Here is a 23,905-nt window from a genome sequence, read left to right as displayed (position 1 = left end):
CCCGCATTTGTGGCCCACAAGACATCAGAAAAGAGTAAGATGTCAGCGATAAACAAGAAAAATGCTGCGAAGAAGAAGCATCACCATCGCATGGGGTCAGGTGGCTACCTCAAAGCCCGACCTTTGTGGGACAAGGTTAAGAATGACCTGATTGCTAAAGGGGTCGAACCAGAGACATTGAACTGACCAGACCGTTGCCGGACTTGGTTCTTCGGGGTTGGCGGAACCTTGGACCCTGTAACAGGGAAGTGCGTTTGGACGAATGAGCAACTGCGAATACCCGTCAGAAAGACTCAAGAGTATATCGAGAAAGCGCAGCAAGGGACATTCGTCCCAGACAGAGAGAAGGACGAGATCACAATGGCCGTCGGGAGTCCTGAGCACCCTGGACGGACATGAGGCACGCCAGGCTCCGTTCCGTGGAAGGCTGGCTTTCCGGACGCAGGGGGTTACAAAACCCAGGAGAGGAGGAAGAAAGTGGAGCATAGCCAAGTGCAGGCGCTGCACGAAAGGGTACAAGGGCTAGAGGAACGAGAAGCAGATCGCAGCAAACAACCTGCCGAATCTTCCCCTGAAGCTACCCCGCCATCTCAGCGGAGAAGCAGCGTGGCTTCCACCGAGCAGACTCAGCAGCTGGAGCCTGTCTTCACGGCTCCTGCTAGCAACCCCGTGGATGTTATCACGGAGTCTCAACATTGCCACCTTATGACGCGATGGATGACATTGAAAGTCAAGGGGGCTGTTGGCTCTGTTATACCTAATGAACCTGGCTCAACCTACCACGGCCAGCCGATTCCAGAAGGATATGCTAGGGTGATGGTGGATCAAATAACAGACGGATTTGAGGACCTTCAGCTTGACCACCCTACGGGTGAAGGGGAGATTCGGCTGGGTTCTTCTCTGAAGACTCCATGCCTATGGCGGAAGGAGCTCATCAACCTTCCTAACTGGATGCCTCCGCCTCCTCCTCCTCCTCCGGCGAGCCAGGGCAATCCGCCTCCTCCTCCGGCGAGTGATCAGGGCACTCAGCCTCCTTCTCCGGCGCGTGGCGGCACTCCGCCTCCTTCTCCGCCTGCACCGGCACGCCTAAGCAGCCAGCCTCCTCCTTCTCCGCCTCGTCAACAAGGGTGGATCAAGAGACCTGCCGCCGCTCCGGCTTCTCCGGCGCGTCGTAGTCCTTCGCCTCCGCCTCGTAAGAAAGGAAAGACAGTCGCAGCCGCTTTGTCTGCTCCGGCCTCTAGCAGCACAGCCAGAGCCGGGAGGCAATACAAATACGGTCCTTCTCTCAAGACTCTAGAGAAGTTACCATACAAGAGTACTGTGGAGGAAAACACGCAGATCGTGCAAGCCGAAGTGAATAACTTCTTTGAAGGGGTGAAAGCAAAGATACATCCACCTCTGGAGGAGAAAATATATCCGGTAAAAGTGAAGCGTACTCCGGCTGCCCTGAAGAAACCGCCAAATTCTCCGGCGAAAGGCAACTATGAGCGCATTCATACAAAGTCATTTGTGGAAGCATCGCGGTCGGGAAGTACTATCAGTGGTCAACGACGAGCTGGGAAAAAAGTTGCCCAGCTCGGCGAACAAGCGAACCAATCGTTCCCCCCGCTCCAGGTGTCTAGCGATATCGTCGCTAATGTTCCGGGCCGGATGGTGCCCGGTTATAACAATCCTGAAGATTACCTCCCCGATGATGTACATTATGATTTTTTGGAGGTGGACGAACACAAATACGTGTACGGGAAGCCTCTCGTCAAAGATGATGTTCAGATTCCATGATTGGTACATGAAAACCTGCAGAGAGTCTGAGAGGACGAATATTGTGACGCTGAGAGTCAGAGAGGAGCATGACCTCATTGGAATTGAACTATTGAATGTTCCATTATTTGAGGAGTTCTTAGCGTTTTTCAATCTAAAGGCCCTCGATAAATTAATGATCACTTGCTACTGCCTGTAAGTATAGTACTACTTCTATCATTAAGTCTCTATATATAGGTCAGCTTTTTAATTGCATATATTTTTAATTATCCTCACTATATTATGCAGATTGAAGATCGCCGAATTGAAGAAACGACAAATCGGTGATATTGGGTTCATTAACACAAATCTCATAGATGCATATATGGTTAAACCTCAGGCCAAGCTGCTACAATCGTTTGTATTAAATCAAAACAAAGCTATAATACTCTTCCCTTACGAATCCAAGTGAGTGTTACTGTCTTGTGCATATTCGGTTTCCCTTATTAGTCGAGGTTATAGTAATGTAATTGATGAGTTATGCATGTGTGCGCAGGTTCCACTATATTCTCCTAGAGATTAAGCTTGAGCAGGGACTAGTAACGTCTTAGACTCGAGACGAAAAGATCCCAAGGAGTATGCGGACATGACTGAAATTCTAGAGAAGTAAGTTAAATTGATCATTATCGCACCATATCGGCAACTTTTTTTTCATTTCCTGATATCAAGTAATTGTTTTCATTGTCTGGCAGGATTTGAAAAAAATTCACCTCAAAAACTCCGGGACTGCCGAAGAAGCTGCAATTTAGACACCCGAAAGTAAGTACTATAGTAGCATATTCATGACGATATCACTTCTCTCTATGCATATGTTCATGACGATCTTCTGTTTCCTTCATTTGCTTACTAGCTAGCGTGTCTAGTCCTTTCTATAAGTATAGTACGTAGCATCGACCAAGCACGGAGATAAGAGAGGACACTTCTCTCTATTAATTAGCTAGCTAACACAATATATGAAACACCTAAATTAACCCCCCAAAACCCCCTATCCCCCCCTTAAAAAAAACAAAAACCCGAGCACCTAAAATGCTGACGCGTGGATGCCTATTGGTCCCGGTTGGTGCCACCAACCGGGACCAAAGGTCCTCCTGCCTAGGCTCGCCGCACCGGCCACGTGGAGGCCCATCTGTCCAGTTTTTTGCAAGAACCGGGACTAAAGGTTTAGGGCATTAGTACCGACACTTTAGTCCCGGTTCAAAAACCGAGACAAATGACCCTCACGAATCGGGACAATAGGTTCTTTTTCTACTAGTGTCATGGAGCTCTGAGCGTGCACTTCCCTCTCTGCAGATGAAGTCAAACATCTGCCTCTGGATGTACACGTCCGTGCCAGCTCGATAGCAGGTGGGTCGACCACTAACCACTGGCCTGGCCTCCATCAAGTCGATCACGAAGCTGTAGCAACAGAGCGGGTTGCTAAACTGCACAAACAACCTGGATTTGTTGTGGTATGTCTCTTCTTCTTCATGGTGCACGCGAGGTCGGTGAATCAGTTGACCACTTCTTCTGTGGCGGGCCTAAAGCTAACACCAATGATGTGGAGGGACAACGGCATACATGGCGGATGGAGAGGGCATGGATAATGTCCGACCACTGCATGCCCTGCACGATGGAGAAATCCATGATGTGCATGTTGTCGTAGTCGTCCAACGCCATGTTGAGCGCTCTTATTATCATGGGGCTATTGGACGAGATGGTCTTTCTTTCCTGTTTAATTCAACATTTTTGGATTTGATAAAACATTATATATTAGCCGTTGTTAAGATTTTGAATTTGGCTCTTCAGAACTTTTTATGCATATCTTATATATTACTTATTCTTAGAGAGAGCAATACAAAAGATATACATAATTTTGAAACTACTAGTCTCAGTAATTGTAGTGTTAAGATTTTTACTAAAGCCATGACTAACAGGTTTCTCCTTTGTTTGATAGAATGAATTCTACTAATCAAACAACTTTTTAATACAGGTATATTTATATTTGAAAGTGTGGTTATGCAACATGAAGTTATCATGAGATTCACACTTCTAAATCTAGTGCCCTTGTTCTTACGCTTGACTATGAAAAGGTCCATGACAATGTAAGATGGGAGTTCCTTTTGGAAGTTCTTGCATCTAGACGTTTTGGTGCGAAGTGGTTTGGGTGGATTGAGTTGCTAAGGGTTAGAAGGAAGGCTAATGGACCTTACATTAATAGTGGTTAGGGTTAGAAGGAAGGCTATCTTTTATTCCGCATTCTCTTTAATTTGGTTGCCCATGTTTTCACTCAAATGTGGAGAAAGCTTATGTCCATGGGGGAAGAGATATATTATTGAGGGAATAAGAATTGGAAAAAACTTATTAATTTTAAATATGGGACCCCTAAACCGATTATGTTGTCCAAACGAGGTGTCTGTTCTCTCTTCTAGAAGGGCTTAATTTTTTCTTTGACAACTTCTAAGTGGTTTTACATATGTAAATTTGGAAATGGTTCTAGTGTTAAATTTTGGCATGACATTTGCATTGGGGATTCATCTCTGAGGGTGCAATTTTGGGATTTCCTTGATATTTCGGGACTGAGGATTCATCTCTCAAGGAGATTTGCGATGTTCTTCCCTCACTTACCACCAAAAATCCTACAGTTACACTACCTGCCGCTGGAGTTGATATGCCAATGAAACAGGGGTAGGCGACTAGGCGTTACTTGTGTTTGGGATACATGGAAGGCACTTGGCCTCGGTATACTATTTTTGGCTCAATTTCCATGTTCACCCAACCTGAGTAACCTTTTCCCGATATGTTGCCTTTGCCTATATATCGTCTCATAATGTGAGTGGGAGGCATCAGCCGGTGTGCTGGATGTGAAACCTGGTGCCGGAGAATAAAAGGAGTAGCTTTCCCACCAAATGGGACTCTCTCAGCCTTAGTGGCAACTGTTTGATAATCATGCACCAGACCTGCATGCATGCGAGCATCTCGCGGTGCTCCGAGCTGGTGCTACCTTATCTACACATGATGTCGAAGATTTGCCTGTGGATGTACGTGCCCGCTCTTGCTCCATTTCCTGTTGTGCTAGCATAGATCACCGACATAGCCTCCATCAAGTTGAACATGTCACCCTAGTTGAAGACCATGGTTCTAAACTACTCCACAAACCATGAACTTTTGTGGTATCTCCCCTGCTCCACGATCGTGAACACCATGGGATACATGGCGGCGATCTAGTGAGGACGGCGTCAATTGACGAGAGGAGGCACATGAACACGCTGTACGGGTCCACTGGGAGGTGGTAGAGATAGTAGATGGAGTTCAGAATCACCATCTCTCAGGGGAGAACTTACAATATGTATGTATGGAGCCCGTCCAGGCTGTCATTGAGGGCCCTTCGGAAGGAGAAGGGCACGTTCAAGGCGTGCAGGAGTTATTGAAGTTAATGGGAAAAACTATTTTCATAAAACAATACTTTCCTCAACCCGCTTTATCGTGTAAATGAAAAAATATAACGAGAACAGATATAGTAATAGCTTATTACCTTCTCAAACTACCAACCACATCATTCAGACAATAGATCAACAAAATTTTCAAATCTCCACATATAAAATAGCATCTATATCTATGCAATATGACTAGCAAATACTCCCTCTGTAAACTAATATAAGAGCGTTTAGATCACTATTTTAGTATTCTAAACACTGTTATATTAGTTTACGGAGGGAGTACCTTCTTCCTCCTTTTTGACCTTTTGATGCAACTCTTGAAATCTTCCTCACTTTACACCACAAAATCCTATAGTGCGTACATTACCTGTTGTTAAAGTTGACATGTCAATGCAACATCGATATACGCAACTTGTGTTTGGGACACATAGAAGGGACTTGACCTCGGTATACTTTTTTGGCTCTAGTTCCTTGCACATGCAACCTGACTTATATTCATTAATGATAACATGCCAATATATCTTTTCTTAATGTGAGCGAGCGGCCGGCACGTCACACATGCGCACTTAGGCAAGCGTGATGGTGATACTGAGGCTCACCTTTTCTTTTCCCAGGTTACGCCTCCCCCGCCTAAGCAACTGTTTGTCGCCTAATAAAGCCTAAAGCCCCCGTCGGAGGGAGAACGGCCAGCTTGCTACTTCCCTCCAATGGGGATCTTTGCCTTAGATCCGCCTGCACCAACATTCACTCATCATGCTCCGAGTTGAATGTCTTTATTAGTGACTGGTCGGTTAACTAGTTGGTTTATTATTGATTGATAGGCCGGCTGGTCGATCTCACTTTCTCCAAAATTTACTCTATATATGGTAGAAAACATCCTACAGGACTATCTTGAGCCTCAGTCGCGACCGCGTCCCCCCTGCAGGCGACCGGCCCCGCCCCCGAAGCATCCTCCTCGAGCCCTCCTCCTTCCATCCCTCCTTGCCACCATTGCTGTCGCCCGGCGCCAGGGTTGGCCTGGGCGGCCACTGGACTTTCCCCTCTCGCGTCGCGCTGGCGCGGGATGGTGCATCGCCGTGGGGTGATCCTACGGGGTAGCGGGTGTTGGTGTCAAAACCGACAGATCTCATGTAGGGGGTCCCAAACTGTGCGCCTGAGGATCAATGGTAACAAGGGACGATGGGGATAGAATGTTTTACCCAGGTTCGGGCCCTCTTAATGGAGTGAAAACCCTACGTCCTGCTTGATTGTATTCAATGAGTATAGGGGTTACAAGAGTTGATCTACCTCGAGATCGTAATGGCTAAACCCTAGTTGTCCAGCCTATGAGAATTCTTATAGCCTCTACGGACTAGACCCTCCGAATTATATACACACTGGAGGGGCCTAGGGTTGTACAAAGCCGGTTTGTAGAGAAAGGGAATAGTACATACGGGCACCAAAACTTGCCGTTCACGCATACAAGAGTACTACCTGGACACGGGGGATAATCTTCAGCTCTATCTTCACGACCCATCAATCCGGCCCATATCGAGTAGGCCGGACACCCAAGGACCCCCTTATCCAGGACTCTCATAGTAGCCCCCGAGCTTTCCTTCAATGACGATGTAGTATCAGGCTTATGTCTTCGGCTTTGCAAGGTAGGTTCTTCATCATACTTCGGACGGACGATAGTCCGGCCATGATCTTCACGCGCTACCATTACAATTCCTCCCTGTCCTCGCCTCGATTTCCATGCAACAGGCGAATGCGAATGGTCCGTAATAATTGTTTGCAAACAAGCCCCTGACCACACAGGGGTGGTATCTATATAAAGAGGTCAGATCCCCAAATGACATTACATCGCTTAGGATCATCAGAACCAGCCACGGAAAACTTCAAACATGGCCAACGCTCCTAGCTCTTCTTCGCGCCCTCATGGCCCTCAAGAGGGTGATTAGCGAAGCTGCTCAGTGTCTCACCTTCAGTTGAGTCGACTTCAGATGTAGGGATATATCCCTCTCGCAGATCTAGTCTATGTGCGGGCGGGATTGGCCTCGATTGGCAAACTGTGGGAAAATGCCCTACCAGTCGAGTATCAGCTAATCCGGCCCCAGGCTCGTCAACCAGGATGAGAGCTGATACGGTGCCAGATCCGCCACCTCATGAGGATTCGGATGACGTACCCATCATGAATTCTGAGGTGGAGAGTGTGATGAACCATCGCCGACTAAGAGAGGCCATGCACGCTCCAATTTTTTCTGAGCAGGCATTTACTGCCCTTAGCTCTGTGGATGCATATATCCGAACCGCCCGTGATGGACTTTTTGGAGTTACTCAACTGTTTTCAAAGGATATGCAGGTAATAGGTTGTGCAAATTTAATAGATATATGCCAGTAGTCCCCGAGACTTGAAGCAGTTAGGCCAACCGATTTAAGGATTGTTATGACCTACAGGTTCTCGTGGAGAAGAACAATGCTCTATCCCAGGAGCTGAAAACAAACCAGACGAAGCTGAATGCCGTCACCATAGAGCTTGCGGAGATGAAAGAAGCCACAATGACCACTGATCGGAAGAACAAACTCGGGGAGGAAAAGGATAAGCAAGCCAAAGAGATAGGGAGCTTAAAGGCTCAGTTATCGGTTGTGCAATAAGAGAATAATAAGTTGAAAGGCGGCAGGAGTTCATCCCGCATCTGAAACATCTAATTTGAAGAAGGGGGTCAATACATATATATATGAATAAATGAAACTCAACACAAATGATGGTAATAAAATAAAATTGTGAATATTATTATTTACACACTTCATATTGGTTGTCAGAGTAGCCCCGCTCACAGGTCATGTGGCGGATGGACTCGCAAACATAGTATCCATAGTATTTATTCCTAGCTTCCAGCCACAACCACTTTACAAAAATAAAGGTCAATCAAACTGATAAGCAAGCATGCTATACATGGTATTGATGAAACTAGCGCTTGAATCACTAGAAGATGCACGGAACATGCTAGTAGTACTTACTTTCGGGTGTCTAAATTCCAGCTTCTTCGGCAGTCCCGGAGTTTTTGAGGTGAATTTTGTCCAAAACCCTGCCAGACAAAGAAAACAATTACTCAATATCAGGAAATGAACAAAGTTGCCGATATGGTGTCATAATGATCGATTTAACTTACTTCTCGAGCATTTCAGTCATGTCCGCATACTCCTGGGGATCTTTTCGTCTCGAGTATAAGACGCTTTACACCGGACTCGATTCAAATCATATGGCCCGAGTTGGACCTTAGGGACCCAACAAAAAAGAGATTCCTGTGAACTTGGTATATGATCAAGTGATGGTAGCTGCGAAATATTCGCAAGAAGACTGTAATTTAGACAGTCTTATAGATAGCATAGATAAAGAGTAGGCGTTCGATTCATTGTATTGTTGTACTTTTATCATCGAACTTATCTCCAGCCGAACATGTCAAAATTTGTCATCGCACACTTTCGGCTTCAACCTCCAAACCAGGAAGGTGGAGTTTTTTGGATACTAAATTGGAATGTAAGAAATGTTAAATATGTCTGGAAACCAGGCAATCCAGTCATATTGGTCAAACAGGCAAAATTTGTTCGGGGAGTTATATTATATTACTTTTTTAATGTAAGGAACATCTTCTAAGGAAAATAGTTCCGTTAGGGGATCCTTTCCTTGTGTTTGCATGCTTAATTACGCATTCCTAGGCTTTGATCAAAATTACGAGGAGCCTATCCCGTATTTATTTTAAAGAGTTAGAAAGACGTATACAATCTGTCGCTGCTTGCAGACCAATTATTCTCTGAAGTACACCAGCTTTCTGCTTCACCGTCTGAGGTATAGGTCTGGATTACCCAGTTGTAGCAGTCGTAGAGGTGCTCCCTTTACACCCTAGTGGAACAATCAGGAACATAGGGTATAAACACAGGAGCGAGGCCACCCAGCTTGGCAAAAACTTAAGTCATAGAGGTGCATATAATGGCAAAAAGTGTATATAACAAACGACATAGACAATGTAAGCCACATGATTTTAGTAATAAGCTTCGTCAAAGAAGCCCCCAATCATACTGGGGTGTATACATTTGAAGATGTGTACCCCTAACAGTTCAGAAGATCCAAACATACCCTGGGATGTGTAAAAAAGGAAAAAAATAAAAAAGAGGAGGAGAAAAAAGGAAACTAGAAAAAGTAAAAAGGATGCGGCCAAACTATCCGTAGAATCGTCGGAGCCAAGCAGCATTCCATGGACTCGGCTCAACGCGATTATCCGATGCATTACGAAGGCGGTAGGCTCCTCCTGTGAGAATTTCATCTATGATGAAGGGGCCCTACCATCATGCGTTGAGCTTATCCTTATTCTTCTCTAGGAGGTTCAAAACTAGTTCGCCGACATTATAAGTCTTGGCCCGCACTTATCTACTTTGGTATCGCCTGGCCTGTTGTTGATAAATTGCTGAACGGGCTCGTACAATATCACATTCCTCTTCAAGGTCGTCTAGGTCGTCCTGCCGATCGAGCTCGGCTTCTCTCTCTTCATACATGTGCACTCGAGGTGAGTCATGAATAATGTCGCAGGGCAAGATAGCTTCTGCGCTGTACCCCATGAAAAAAGGTGTGTATCTGGTCCTTCGATTAGGCATAGTCCGCAGCCCCCAGAGTACGGAATCGAGTTCCTCTACCCAGTTCTTACCTGACTATCGTAGGGAGCGCACTAGTCTGTGTTTAATGCCGCTCATTATCAGGCCATTGGCCCGTTCAACCTGACCATTTGTTTGAGGGTGGTAGATGGATGCATAGTCGAGCGTCATCCGCCTAAGTTAGCACACCATTTTTTCACCTCATCGGCTGTAAAATTGGAGCCATTATCCATAATTATGCTCTATGGGACGCCATAACGGTGTACCGTGCCGGATATAAAGTCGATCACTGGCCCTGCTTCAGCCGTTTTTACTGGTTTGGCTTCTATCCACTTAGTGAATTTATCCACCATAACCAGTAAATATTTCTTCTTGTGACTTCCCCCTTTAAGGGGTCTGACCATGTCTAGCCCCCAGACCGCGGAAGGCCAAACGATGGGGATTGTTCTTACGGCAGTGGGAGACATAAGACTTTGATTGGCGAAAAGTTGACATCCCATGCAGTGTTGCACAAGGGCTTGTGGTCTGCCCGGGCCGTTGGCCAGAAGAAACCTGTCTAGAAGGCCTTGCTTACGAGGGCCCGAGCTGCGGTGTGATGGCCGCCTAGACCAGCATGTATTTCAACCAAGATTGATGTCCCTCCTCTCCGGAGATGCACCTTTGGAGGACTCCAGTAGTGCTTTTCTTGTATAGTTCACTTTCATGCACTTTATAGGCTTTAGAACGTCGAACTATGCGACGGGCCTCACTTTGATTATCAGGATGCTCCTACCGATTAAGGTAGGCCAGGAAGGGTTGGGTCGATGGAGCAATAACGACCATGATTTCGTGAGCAGAGGCTGTTATCTCGGTATCCGAACCCCCGATGATATCTGTATTGTGTTTGACTGCTGGGGGCGTGATCAGGTCTGAACTGGTATTTTCGCTTGATACATCTCCAACGTATCTATAGTTTTTGATTGTTCCATGCTATTATATTACCCGTTTTGGATGTTTATGGGCTTTACTCTACACTTTTACATCATTTTTGGGACTAACCTACTAACCGGAGGCCCAGCCCGAATTGCTGTTTTTTTGTCTATTTTAGTGCTTCGAAGGAAAGGAATATCAAACGGAGTCCAAACGGAATGAAACCTTCGGGAGCGATCTTTTTGGAACAAACGCAATCCTGGAGACTTGGAGTGGACGTCAAGAAGTAACCGAGGTGGCCACGAGGGTGCCCGGCACGCCCCCACCCTCGTGGGCCCCTTGTGGATCTCCTGACCTAACTCCTTCGCCTATATATATCCACGTACCCCAAAAACATCCAGGAGCACCACGAACAACTATTTCCACCACCGCAACCTTCTATATCCGCGAGATCCCATCTTGGAGCCTTCGCTGGTGCTCCGCCGGAGGGGGAATCAACCACAGAGGGCCTCTACATCATCTCGAAGGCCTCTCCGATGAGTTGTGAGTAGTTTACCACAGACCTTCGGGTCCATTGTTATTAGCTAGATGGCTTCTTCTCTCTCTTTGAATCTCAATACAAAGTTCTCCTCGATCTTCTTGGAGATCTATTCGATGTAACTCTTTTTGCGGTGTGTTTGTCGAGATCCGATGAATTGTGGGTTTATGATCAAGTTTATCTACGAGTAATATATGAATGTTCTTTGAATTCTTTTATGTGTGATTGTTTATCTTTGCAAGTCTCTTCGAAGTATCAGTTTGGTTTGGCCTACTAGATTGATCTTTCTTGCAATAGGAGAAGTGCTTAGCTTTGGGTTCAATCTTGCGGTGTCCTTTCCCAGTGACAGCAGGGGAAGCAAAGCACGTATTGTATTGTTTCCATCGAGGATAAAAATATAAAGTTTATATCATATTGCATGAGTTTATCCCTCTACACCATGTCATCTTTCTTAATGCGTTACTTTGTTCTTCATGAACTTAACACTCTAGATGCAGGCAGGAGTCGGTCGATGTGTGGAGTAATAGTAGTAGATGCAGGGAGGAGTCGGTCTACTTGTCACGGACGTGATGCCTATAGAGATGATCATGCCTAGATAATCTCATAACTATGCGCTTTTCTATCAATTGCTTGACAGTAATTTGTTCACCCACCGTAATACTTATGCTATCTTGAGAGAAGCCACTAGTGAAACCTATGGCCCCCGGGTCTATCTTTTATCATATAAGTTTTGTGTCTACTTTTATTTTCATCTTTTACTTTCCAATCTATATCATAAAAATACCAAAAATATTTATCTTATCTTATTATCTCTATCAGATCTCACTTTCGCAAGTTACCGTGAAGGGATTGACAACCCCTTTATCGTGTTGGTTGCGAGGTTCTTGTTTGTTTGTGTAGGTGCGTGGGACTTTTGAGGAGCCTCCTACTGGATTGATAACTTAGTTCTCAAAAACTGAGGGAAATACTTACGCTACTTTGCTGCATCACCCTTTCCTCTTCAAGGGAAAACCAACGCAGTGCTCAAGAGGTAGCAAGAAGGATTTCTGGCGCTGTTGTCGGGGAGGTCTTCGCTCAAGTCAAGACATACCAAGTACCCATCACAAACTCATCTCCCTCGCATTACATTATTTGCCATTTGTCTCTCGTTTTCCTCTCCCCCACTTGACCCTTGCTGTTTTATTCGCCCTCTCTTTCCCATTCGCCTCTCTTTTTGCTTGCCTTTTGTGTGCTTGAGTGTTGGATTGCTTGTCACGTTGGCTCAAGATAATAACAAATTGTGTGACTTTTCCAATACCAATAATAATTATTTCCTTAGCACTCCGATTGCTCCTCTTAATGATGTTGAATCTTGTGAAATCAATGCTGCCTTGTTGAATCTTGTTATGAAAGATCAATTCTCCGGCCTTCCTTGTGAAGATGCCGCTAGTCATCTAAACAACTTTGTTGATTTGTGTGATATGCAAAAGAAGAAAGATCCGGATAATGATATTGTTAATTGAAGTTAGTTTCGTTTTCACTTAGAGATCGTGCTAAAACTTGGTTTTCATCTTTGCCTAAAAATAGTATTGATTGTTGGAACAAGTGCAAAGATGCTTTTATCTCTAAATATTTTCCTCCCGCTAAGATCATCTCTCTTAGAAACGATATTATGAATTTTAAACAACTTGATGATGAGCATGTTGCCCAATCTTGGGAAAGAATGAAATTAATGATTCGCAATTGCCCTACTCATGGTTTGATTTATGGATGACCTTACAATTTTTTTATGCCAGATTGAATTTTTCTTCTAGAAATCTTTTAGATTTGTCTGCGGGAGGCACTTTTATGGAAATCACTTGCGGAGAAGCTACTAAACTCCTAGATAATATTATGGTTAATTATTCTCAATGGCACACCGAAAGATCTACTCGTAAAAAGGTTCATGCCATAGAAGAAATTAATGTTTTGAGTGGAAAGATGGATGAACTTATGAAATTGTTTGCTACTAAGAGTGATCCTATTTATCCCAATGATATGCCTTTGTCTACTTTGATTGAGAATAATAATGAATCTATCGATGTGAATTTTGTTGGTAGGAATAATTTTGGTAACAACGCGTATAGAGGAAACTTTAATCCTAGGCCGTTTCCTAGTAATTCCTCTAATAATTATCGTAATTCCTACAACAATTCTTATGGAAACTTTAACAAGATGCCCTCTGATTTTGAGAATAGTGTTAAAGAATTTATGATCTCTCAAAAGAATTTTAATGCTTTGCTTGAAGAAAAATTGCTTAAAGTTGATGAATTGGCTACGATGTGGATTGAATTTCTCTTGATGCTGATTCTTTGAAACTTAGATCTATTCTGCATAAGTATGATATCAATGAGTCTCTTAAAGCCATGAGAATTTCCATTGATGAGTGCAAAGAAAGAACCGCTAGGATGCGTGCTAAGAAAGATTGTTTTATAAAAAGCGTGTTCTTCTAGTTTCCATGAAAATAATGACGAAGATCTAAAAGTTATTGATGTGTCTCCTATTAAGTCTTTGTTTTTCAATATGAATCTTGATAATGATGAGACTGGAGATGAGTCAACTTTAGTTAAAAGGCGTCCCAATGATTCAGAGTTTTTAGATCTTGATGCTAAATTTGGTAAAAGTGGGATTGGATAGGTCAAAACTTTACATAGCATTGAACCCACTATTATGGATTTCAAGGAATTTAATTATGATAATTGTTCTTTAATATATTGTGTTTCCTTGTTGCAATCTGTGTTGAATTCTCCTCAGGCTTATAGTCAAAATAAAGCTTTTACCAAACATATTGTTGATGCTTTGATGCAATCTTATGAAGAAAAACTTGAATTGGAAGTTTCTATCCTTAGAAAACTTTATGATGAGTGGGAACCTACTATTAAAATTTAAATTAAAGATCATGAATGTTATGCTTTGTGTGATTTTGGTGCTAGTGTTTCCACGATTCCAAAAACTTTATGTGATGTGCTAGGTTTGCGTGAATTTGATGATTGCTCTTTAAACTTGCACCTTGCGGATTACACTATTAAGAAACCTATGGGAAGGATTAATTATGTCCTTATTGTTGCAAATAGGAATTATGTGCCTGTAGATTTCATTGTTCTTGATATAGATTGCAATCTTTCATGTCCTATTATTCTTGGTAGACGTTTCCTTAGAACGATTGGTGCAATTATTGATATGAAGGAAGGGAATATTAGATTCCAATTTCCATTAAGGAAAGGCGTGGGACACTTTCCTAAGAAGAAAGTTAAATTACCTTACGAATCTATTATATGAGCCACTTATGAATTGAATACCAAAGATGGCAATATGCAGATCTATTCTCGCTTTTATGCCTAGCTAGGGGCGTTAAACGATAGCGCTTGTTGGGAGGCAACCCAATTTTATTTTTGTTTATTGATTTTTGCTTATGTTTAGTAATAAATAAATCATCTAGCCTCGGTTTAGATGTGGTTTTATGTTTTAATTAGTGTTTGTGCCAAGTAGAACCACTCGGAAGACTTGGGTGAAGTCTTTATGATCTTGCTGTAGAAAACAAAAACTTTAGAGCTCACGACATTTGCTGCCATTGTTTACTGGAGAGTGATATTTAGCTGATTATTTTTGCATATGATTAATAGACAAATTACTCACGTCCAAAATGTTTTGTTAGATTTTTTGGAGTTGAAGAAGTGTTAGAAATTTACAGATTGCTACGGACTGTTCTATTTTTGACAGATTCTGTTTTTCGTGTGTTGTTTGCTTATTTTGATGCATGTATGGCTAGTATCGGGGGGTATGAACCATAGAGAAGTTGGAATACAGTAGGTTTAATACCAATATAAGAAAAGACTGAGTTAATTACAGTACCTTATGTGGTGTTTTTCTTTCTTGCACTAACGGAGCTCATGAGATTTCTTGTTGAGTTTTGTGTTGTGAAGTTTTCAAGTTTTGAGTAAAAGATTTGATGGACTATGGAGTAAGGAGTGGCAAGAGCCTAAGCTTGTGGATGCCCATGTCACCCCAAGATATTCAAGGTAAACGAAAAGCCTAAGCTTGGGGATGCCCCGGAAGGCAACCCCTCTTTCGTCTTCGTCTATCGGTAACTTTACTTGGAGCTATATTTTTATTCACCACATGATATGTGTTTTGCTTGAGGTGTCTTGTATGATATGAGTCTTTGCTTTTTGGTTTACCACAATCGTCCTTGCTGGACACACCTTTTGAGCGAGACACACATGATTTGGAATTTATTAGAATACTCTATGTGCTTCACTTATATCTTTTGAGTTAGATAGTTTTGCTCTATGTGCTTCACTTATACTTTTTTCAGCATGGCGGTGGCTTGATTTTGTAGAAATTGTTGATCTCTCATGCTTCATTTATATTATTTTGAGAGTCTTTTAGAACAGCATGGTATTTGCTATGGTTATAAAATTGGTCCTAGAATGATCGGCATCCAAGTTGGGTATAATAAAAACTATCACAGAAAGTACATTAAACACTATGATCAATTTGATGCTTGATAATTGTTTTGAGATATAAAGGTTGTAATGTTAGAGTCATGCTAGTTGGGTAATTATGAAATTTAGAAATACTTGTGTTGAAGTTGGCAAGTCCCGTAGCATGCACGTATGGTAAAATTTATGTGACAAATTTGTTGCATGGGGTGCTCTTTTAATTGTCTTCCTTATGAGTGGAGGTCGGGATCGCGCGATGGTTAACTCCTACCAACCCTTCTCCTAGGAGAATGCGTAGTAGTACTTTGCTTTGAGGGCAAGTAGACTTCTGCAATAAGTATATGAGTTCTTTATGACTAATGTGAGTCCATGGATTATACGCACACTCACCCTTCCACGTTGCTAGCCTTTATTATACTGCACAACTTTCGCCGATATCATGCACCCATTATTTACCTTCCTCAAAATAGCCACCATACCTACCTACTATGGCATTTCCATAGCTATTCCGAGATATATTGCCATGCAACTTTCCACCGTTCCCTCTATTATGACACGCCCCATCATTGTCATATTGCTCTTTGCATGATCATGTAGTTGACATCGTATTTGTGGCAAGGCCACCTCCATAATTTTTCATACATGTCACTCTTGGTTCATTGCATATCCCGGTACACCGATGGAGGCATTCACGTAGAGTCATATTTTGTTCTAAGTATTGAGTTGTAAACTTTTGAGTTGTAAATCAATAAAAGTGTGATGAGCTCTATTATTAGAGCATTGTCCCAAGTTAGGAAAGGATGATGAAGACTATGATTCGCCCACAAGTCGGGATGAGACTTCGGACTTTATAAAAAAAGAGGCCAAAGAAGCCCATACAAAAAAAGAGGCCAAAGAAGCCCACCAAATAAAAAAGGGGAAAAAGAAAAAAAAAAGAAATGAGAGTAAAGAGAGAAGGGACATTTTCTATTATCTTTTTTCCACACTCGTGCTTCAAAGTAGCACCATGATGTTCACGATAGAGAGTCTCCTATGTTGTCACTTTCATATACTAAGTGGGAATTTTTCATTATAGAACTTGGCTTGTATATTCTAATGATGGGCTTCCTCAAAATGCCCTAGGTCTTCGTGAGCAAGCAAGTTGGATGCACACCCACTTAGTTTCTTTTGTTGTGCTTTCATATATTTATAACTCTAGTGCATCCGTTGCATGGCAATCCCTACTCACTCATATTGATATCTATTAATGGGCATCTCCATAGCCCGTTGATACGCCTAGTTGATGTGAGACTATCTTCTCCCTTTTTATCTTCACAACCACCACCATATTACACATATAGTGCTATGTCCAAGGCTTGCGCTCATGTATTGCGTAAGAGTTGAAAAAGTTGAAGCGCGTTAAAAAGTATGAACCAATTGCTTGGCTGAAACCGGGGTTGTGCATGATGGGAGTATTTTGTGTGATGAAAATGAAGCATAGCCTAACTATATGATTTTGTAGGGATGAGCTTTCTTTGGCTATGCTTTTTGATAAGACACGATACTTGTTAGTATGCTTTAAGTATTACTATTTTTATGTTTTATAAGCTTTTATCTTGAATCATTTGGATCTGAACAATCATGCCACAATAAAGAAAATTACATTGAGAATTATGCTAGGTAGCATTCCACATCAAAAATTCTGATTTTATCTTTTACCTACTCGAGGACGAGCAGGAATTAAGCTTGGGGATGCTTGTACGTCTCCAACGTATCTATAATTTATTATTTTTCCATCCTATTATATTACCCGTTTTGGATGTTTATGGGATTTACTCTATAATTTTATATCATTTTGGGAATAACCTACTAACCGGAGGCCCAACCCGAATTGCTGTTTTGTGTCGATTTAAGTGTTTTGAAGGAAAGGAATATCAAACGGAGTCCAAACGGAATGAAACCTTCGGGAGCAATCTTTTTGGAAAAAACGCAAACCAGTAGACTTGGAGTGGACGACAAGAAGTAACCGAGGCGGCCACGAGGGTGCCCCGCGCGCCCCCTACCCTCATGGGCCCATTGTGGCTCTGCTGACCTACCTCCTTCCCCTATATATATCCACGTACGTCGAAAACATCCAGGAGAACCACGAAAAACTATTTCCACCACCGCAACCTTCTGTATCCGCGAGATACCATCTTGGAGCCTTTGCCGGCGCTCCGCCGAAGAGGGAATCGACCGCAGAGGGCCTCTACATCATCTCCAAGGCCTCTCCGATGAGTTGTGAGTAGTTTACCACAGACCTTCTGGTCGATAGTTATTAGCTAGATGGCTTATTCTCTCTCTTTGAATCTCAATACAAAGTTCTCCTCGATCTTCTTGGAGATCTATTCGATGTAACTCTTTTTGCGGTGTGTTTGTCAAGATCCAATGAATTGTGGGTTTATGTTCAAGTTTATCTATGAGAAATATTTGATTCTCCTCTGAATTCTTTTTTGTGTGATTGGTTACCTTTGCAAGTCTCTTCGAATTATCAGTTTGGTTTGGCCTACTAGATTGATCTTTCTTACAATAGGAGAAGTGCTTAGCTTTGGGTTCACTCTTGCGGTGTCCTTTCCCAGTGACAGCAGGGGCAGCAAGGCACGTATTGTATTGTTGCCATCGAGGATAAAAAGATGGGGTTTATATCATATTGCATGAGTTTATCCCTCTACATCATGTCATCTTTCTTAATGCATTGCTCTATTCTTCATGAACTTAATACTCGAGATATAGGCAGGAGTCGGTCGACGTGTGGAGTAATAGTAGTAGATGCAGGCAGGAGTCGGTCTACTTGTCACGGACGTGATGCCTATATACATGATCATGCCTAGATAATCTCATAACTATGCCTTTCCTATCAATTGCTCGACAGTAATTTGTTCACCCACCGTAATACTTATGCTATCTTGAGAGAAGCCACTAGTGAAACCTATGGCCCCCGGGTCTATCTTTTATCATATAAGTTTTCTATCTACTTTTATTTGCATCTTTTACTTTCCAATCCATATCATAAAAATACCAAAAATATTTATCTTATCTTATTATCTCTATCAGATCTCACTTTCGCAAGTTACCGTGAAGGGATTCACAACCCCTTTATCGCATTTGTTGCGATGTTCTTGTTTGTTTGTGTAGGTGCATGGGACTTTTGAGGAGCCTCCTACTGGATTGATACCTTGGTTCTCAAAAACTGAGGGAATACTTATGCTACTTTGCTGCATCACCCTTTCCTCTTCAAGGGAAAACCAACACAGTGCTCAAGAGGTAGCATCGCTCTCGTCCTGCCATACCACGGATGGCTTAAAGAGCCTTTCCACAAAGGTATTAGGCGGGACGGGTTCGCGCCTGGCCTCCAATCGAGCAAGGATGTCTGCTACCTAGTTACCGTCTCGAGCAACGTGATGAAACACAATCCCCTCGAACCGAGCCAATATTTTTAATACGACGTTTCGGTATGCCATCATTTTTGGATCTTTTGCATCGAACTCTCCATTTATCTGGGATATTGCGAGGTTTGAATCACCGCGCACCTCTAGGTGTTGTATGCCCATGGAGACAGCCATTGGGAGACTATGTAGAAGTGCCTCATATTCGGCCGTGTTATTGGAGTTCGTATACATGATTTTCAGCACGTAGTGGACTGTGCCCCCCGTTGGGGATGTCAAGATGACACCAGCCCCAGTCCGGCTAGCATTTTAGAGTCGTCGAAGTACATGTTCCAGTTGGAGTATGAACTGTACACTTTAGGGAGCTCGGTTTCCGCCCACTCGGCGACGAAGTCGGCCATCACCTGGGATTTAATAGCTCGGCGCGGCTTGTATGTTATTTCAAATGGTAAGAGCTCAATGGCCGATTTAGCTATACGGCCGGTGGCGTCCCTATTGTTTATAATGTCATTGAGTGGCACTTCGGATTCCACCGTGCTCGAACACTCTTGAAAATAGTGTTGAGTTTTCGGGATGCCATAAAGACTGCGTAAGATGCCTTTTGGTAGTGCGGGTATCGGTATTTGCATAGTGTAAGGACCTCCGATACGTAATACACTAGCTTCTGGATGGCGAATTATGTCCCTCATCCCCTCGCTCGAAGATGAGTACGGCCACTACCTGGTGAGTACAGATATGTAAAGCAACATAGGCTCGCCAACACTTGGGATGGCTAGGATTGGGTTGCCTGCTAATAAGGTTTTTATTTTTTCCAATCCGGCTGTAGCCGCATTCGTCCACTCGAAGATGTCTGTGCGTGGATGATACGTCTCCAACGTATCTATAATTTTTGATTGTTCCATGCTATTATATTACCCCTTTTGGATGTTTATGTACTTTATTTTGCACATTTATATCATTTTTGGGACTAACCTACTAACCGGAGGCCCAGCCCATATTGTTGTTTTTTTGCCTATTTCAGTATTTCGAAGAAAAGGAATATTAAACGGAGTCCAAACGGAATGAAAGCTTCGGGAGCGTGATTTTTTTAATGAACGTGATCCGGAGAGCTTGGAGTGCAAGTCAAGAAGCTTCCGAGGGCCCCACGAGACAGGGGCCACGCCCCCCCTGTAGGATACGCCCCCTGTCTCGTGGGCCCCTCGGGCGGCCACTGACGTACTTCTTCCTCCTATATATACCTACGTACCCCAAAAACATCCAGGAGCACCACGAAACACAATTTCCACCACCGTAACCTTCTGTATCCGCGAGATCCCATCTTGGAGCCTTCGCCGGCACTCTGCCGGAGGGGGAATCAAACACGAAGGGCCTCTACATCAACATCCTTGCCCCTCCGATGAGTTGTGAGTAGTTTACCACAGACCTACGGGTCCATAGTTATTAGCTAGATGGCTTCTTCTCTCTTTTTGGATCTCAAAACAATGTTCTCCCCCTCTCTTGTCGAGATCTATTCGATTTAAACTATTTTTGCGGTGTGTTTGTCGAGATTCGATGTAAACGCAATAATATTTGAATCTTCTCTGAATTCTTTTATGTATGATTGAGTTATCTTTGCAAGTCTCTTCGAATTATCAGTTTGGTTTGGCCTACTAGATTGGTCTTTCTTGCCATGGGAGAAGTGCTTAGCTTTGGGTTCAATCTTGCGGTGTCCTTACCCAGTGACAGAAAGGGTTGCAAGGCACGTATTGTATTGTTGCCATCGAGGATAACAAGATGGGGTTTACATCATATTGCATGACTTTATCCCTCTACATCATGTCATCTTGCTTAATGCGTCACTCTGTTCTTATGAACTTAATACTCTAGATGTAGGCAGGAGTCAGTCGATGTGTGGAGTAATAGTAGTAGATGTAGGCAGGAGTCGGTCTACTTGTTATGGACGTGATGCCTATATACATGATCATGCCTAGATAATCTCATAACTATGCCTTTCCTATCAATTGCTCGACAGTAATTTGTTTACCCACCGTAATACTTATGCTATCTTGAGAGAAGCCACTAGTGAAACCTATGGCCCCCGGGTCTATCTCTTATCATATTTGCTTTCAATCTACTTTTATTTGCATATTTACTTTTTGCATCTATATTATAAAATACCAAAATTATATTTATCTTATCATTCTATCTTTATTAGATCTCCCTTTCGCAAGTGACCGTGAAGGGAATGACAACCCCTTTATTGCATTGGTTGCGAGTTCTCAGTTTGTTTATGTAGGTGCGTGGGACTTTTGAGGAGCCTCCTACTAGATTGATACCTTGGTTCTCAAAACTGAGGGAAATACTTACGCTACACTTGCTGCATCACCCTCTCCTCTTCGAGGAAAACCAACGCAAGCTCAAGACGTAGCAGTGGATCGCATCATCCTTGTCCACCGTGGATTGCAGGGTGGTTAGTTCTTCGGCTGCAAGGGCTTTGGATAGTGCCTCAAGGGCCAAGGACGTGGTTTAGTTTTCGGCACGAGTGCTATATGCGGATCACTTGTAACTGTGATTATTCCATTGGGCCCCGGCATTTGAAGCTTCATGTACCACTAATGGGGTATGGCTTGGAAGCGTGAGAAGGCATCCCGCCCCAAAATGGCGTGATATCCGCTATTGAAGGGAGCTATATGGAAGAGCAACTCTTTAGACATGTAATTCTCAGGCGTGCTGAATACTACATTAAGTTTGATTTTCCCCGAACATCATGCTTCTTGAGTGGGAATGATGCCTCGAAAAGTGGTACTGCTTTGTTCGATGCGTGCTCTATCAATATGCATTTTGTCGAGCGTGTCCTCGTAGATGAGGTTAAGTCCACGTCTGCCGCCCATGAGCACTTTGTTATGTCGGAAGCCGTCCACAATTGGGTTTAAGACCAGGGCAGCGGGTGCTCGGATTGATCGGTCCCTTGGTTCGTCATCGGCGGTGACAGTTATTGCCGCGTTGTTCCATGGGCTCATTGTGGTTACTTGGTTAATTTTGGCGAGGTTGCAGAGTGCCCTTTTGCGCCGATTATTTGAAGAGAATGTCTCAACGACTGTAAAGACGTTAAGATCGTCATCCTACGGAGAATGCTTCTCTGGAGTAGCGGTGGTGAGGATAGCCTCCCCGCTTTTAGCCACTTGCCGGAGTATCCAACATGCCCGAAGGCTATGAGTTCGCTCGGTGCTTGGCGTCACATATATCGGACAGGTCTTGTCGAGGAATGCATCGAGAACGGACCTGTATTCCGTGAAAGGTTTGTTTTTCTTGCCGACGGGCGTGTGATCGGATGCTCCGTAAAGGTGTGTCCATTTTTCACGGGCAGTGTATTCTTTAAAGGCAGCGGGTTCCAACCGGGTTTTCTGGGCCTTCCATGTGCTTTCCATCGAGCAGTACTTCCGAACTAAGTGCGATAATTCCATAAAACTCTGTATGCGATGGCGATTGAGGGTGTTCAGAATTCCCTCGTCCGTACAATTACGATGAAAAACCAAAACTGCATCGTCATCGTAGCAATCTTTAATCTTGTTTTTAACAAGTAGGAATCTGGCCCAGAAGTGATGGAGCTTTTCCTAAGGTTGCTGCCGTACATACATTAGGTCACATATGTCTGGAGGGCCCGAGTTACTTGGAGAGTATTGATTGTGGTGGGTGGGTGGGCTAAAACCCGAATCCCGACCCAGGATTGAAACCAAAGCTTGTGAAATCTCCGAGGTCACCAGTTTGGGTCCAGGAAGATCCATGTAATTTCCGGACCCTATGTCCGACCCTGAGCTCGGAGGTCGTGGAGTCTCATTCCGAGGGAGGGTATCCGGATCGAGGGGTTCGGAGATCCGAACATAGCAGGTCTTTAACTTAGGGGAGGAAGTGTTTTCAGCTCGTTCCTCGACGACCGCTACCAGGTGGGTGATCGGCGAGGAATAAATTTCCCTCTGATCGGGTTTGAGCCCGATTCGATCATAATCCGTTAAAAGCCCTTGGGCGGCGATGCAATCTAGCAGCTCATTTAAGGACGAGACGTCCGCCGGATCCATCTTCTCAGAGTGTTCGAGATCGTTGCGGAGGTGATGTTTGGTGATCACGGGGGCCGCCGTATGGGTGCCCACGGTGAAACTACCGAGCTGGAGGACCTGTCCCGAAGTTAGGCTCCTTCCAGAAGTGATATTGTCGTTGATGACAAGGCGAGCCATCGATCCTTCTATCGACAATACAATGGAACTCTCCATGAAAGCACCAATGTCGGTGTCAAAACCGGCAGATCTCGGGTAGGGGTCCCAAACCGTACGCCTAAAGATCAATGGTAACAAGGGACGATGGGGGCATAATGTTTTACCCAGGTTCGGGCCTTCTTAATGGAGGTAAAACCCTACGTCTTGCTTGATTGTATTCAATGAGTAGGGTTACAAGAGTTGATCTACCCCGAGATCATAATGGCTAAACCCTAGTTGTCTAGCCTATGAGAATTCTAATAGCCTCTACGGACTAAACCCTCCGGTTTATGTACACACGGAGGGGCCTGGGGTTGTACAAAGTCGGTTTGCAGAGGAAGGGAATAATACATACAGACACCAAAACTTGTCGTTCACGCATATAGCAGCCCTACCCGGACACGGGGGATAATCTTCGGCTCTATCTTCACGGCCCATCAATCCGGCCCATATCGAGTAGGTCGGACACCCAAGGACCCTCTTATCCAGGAATCCCTCAGCGAGGCTCTTCAGCATTGTGGCG

At 43.8% G+C, this 23,905-nt stretch overlaps 1 pseudogene; it reads left to right on the top strand.

Moving 5' to 3' along the window:
• The first annotated feature begins 7,434 nt into the window (after window positions 1–7,434).
• LOC119280135 overlaps window positions 7,435–23,905 on the top strand; it is a 27,812-nt pseudogene continuing 11,341 nt past the window's right edge.

Source organism: Triticum dicoccoides, chromosome 3B, assembly GCF_002162155.2.
Source record: "Triticum dicoccoides isolate Atlit2015 ecotype Zavitan chromosome 3B, WEW_v2.0, whole genome shotgun sequence".
Taxonomy (NCBI): Eukaryota; Viridiplantae; Streptophyta; class Magnoliopsida; order Poales; family Poaceae; genus Triticum; species Triticum dicoccoides.
This window is presented reverse-complemented; position numbering and strand designations above follow the sequence as displayed.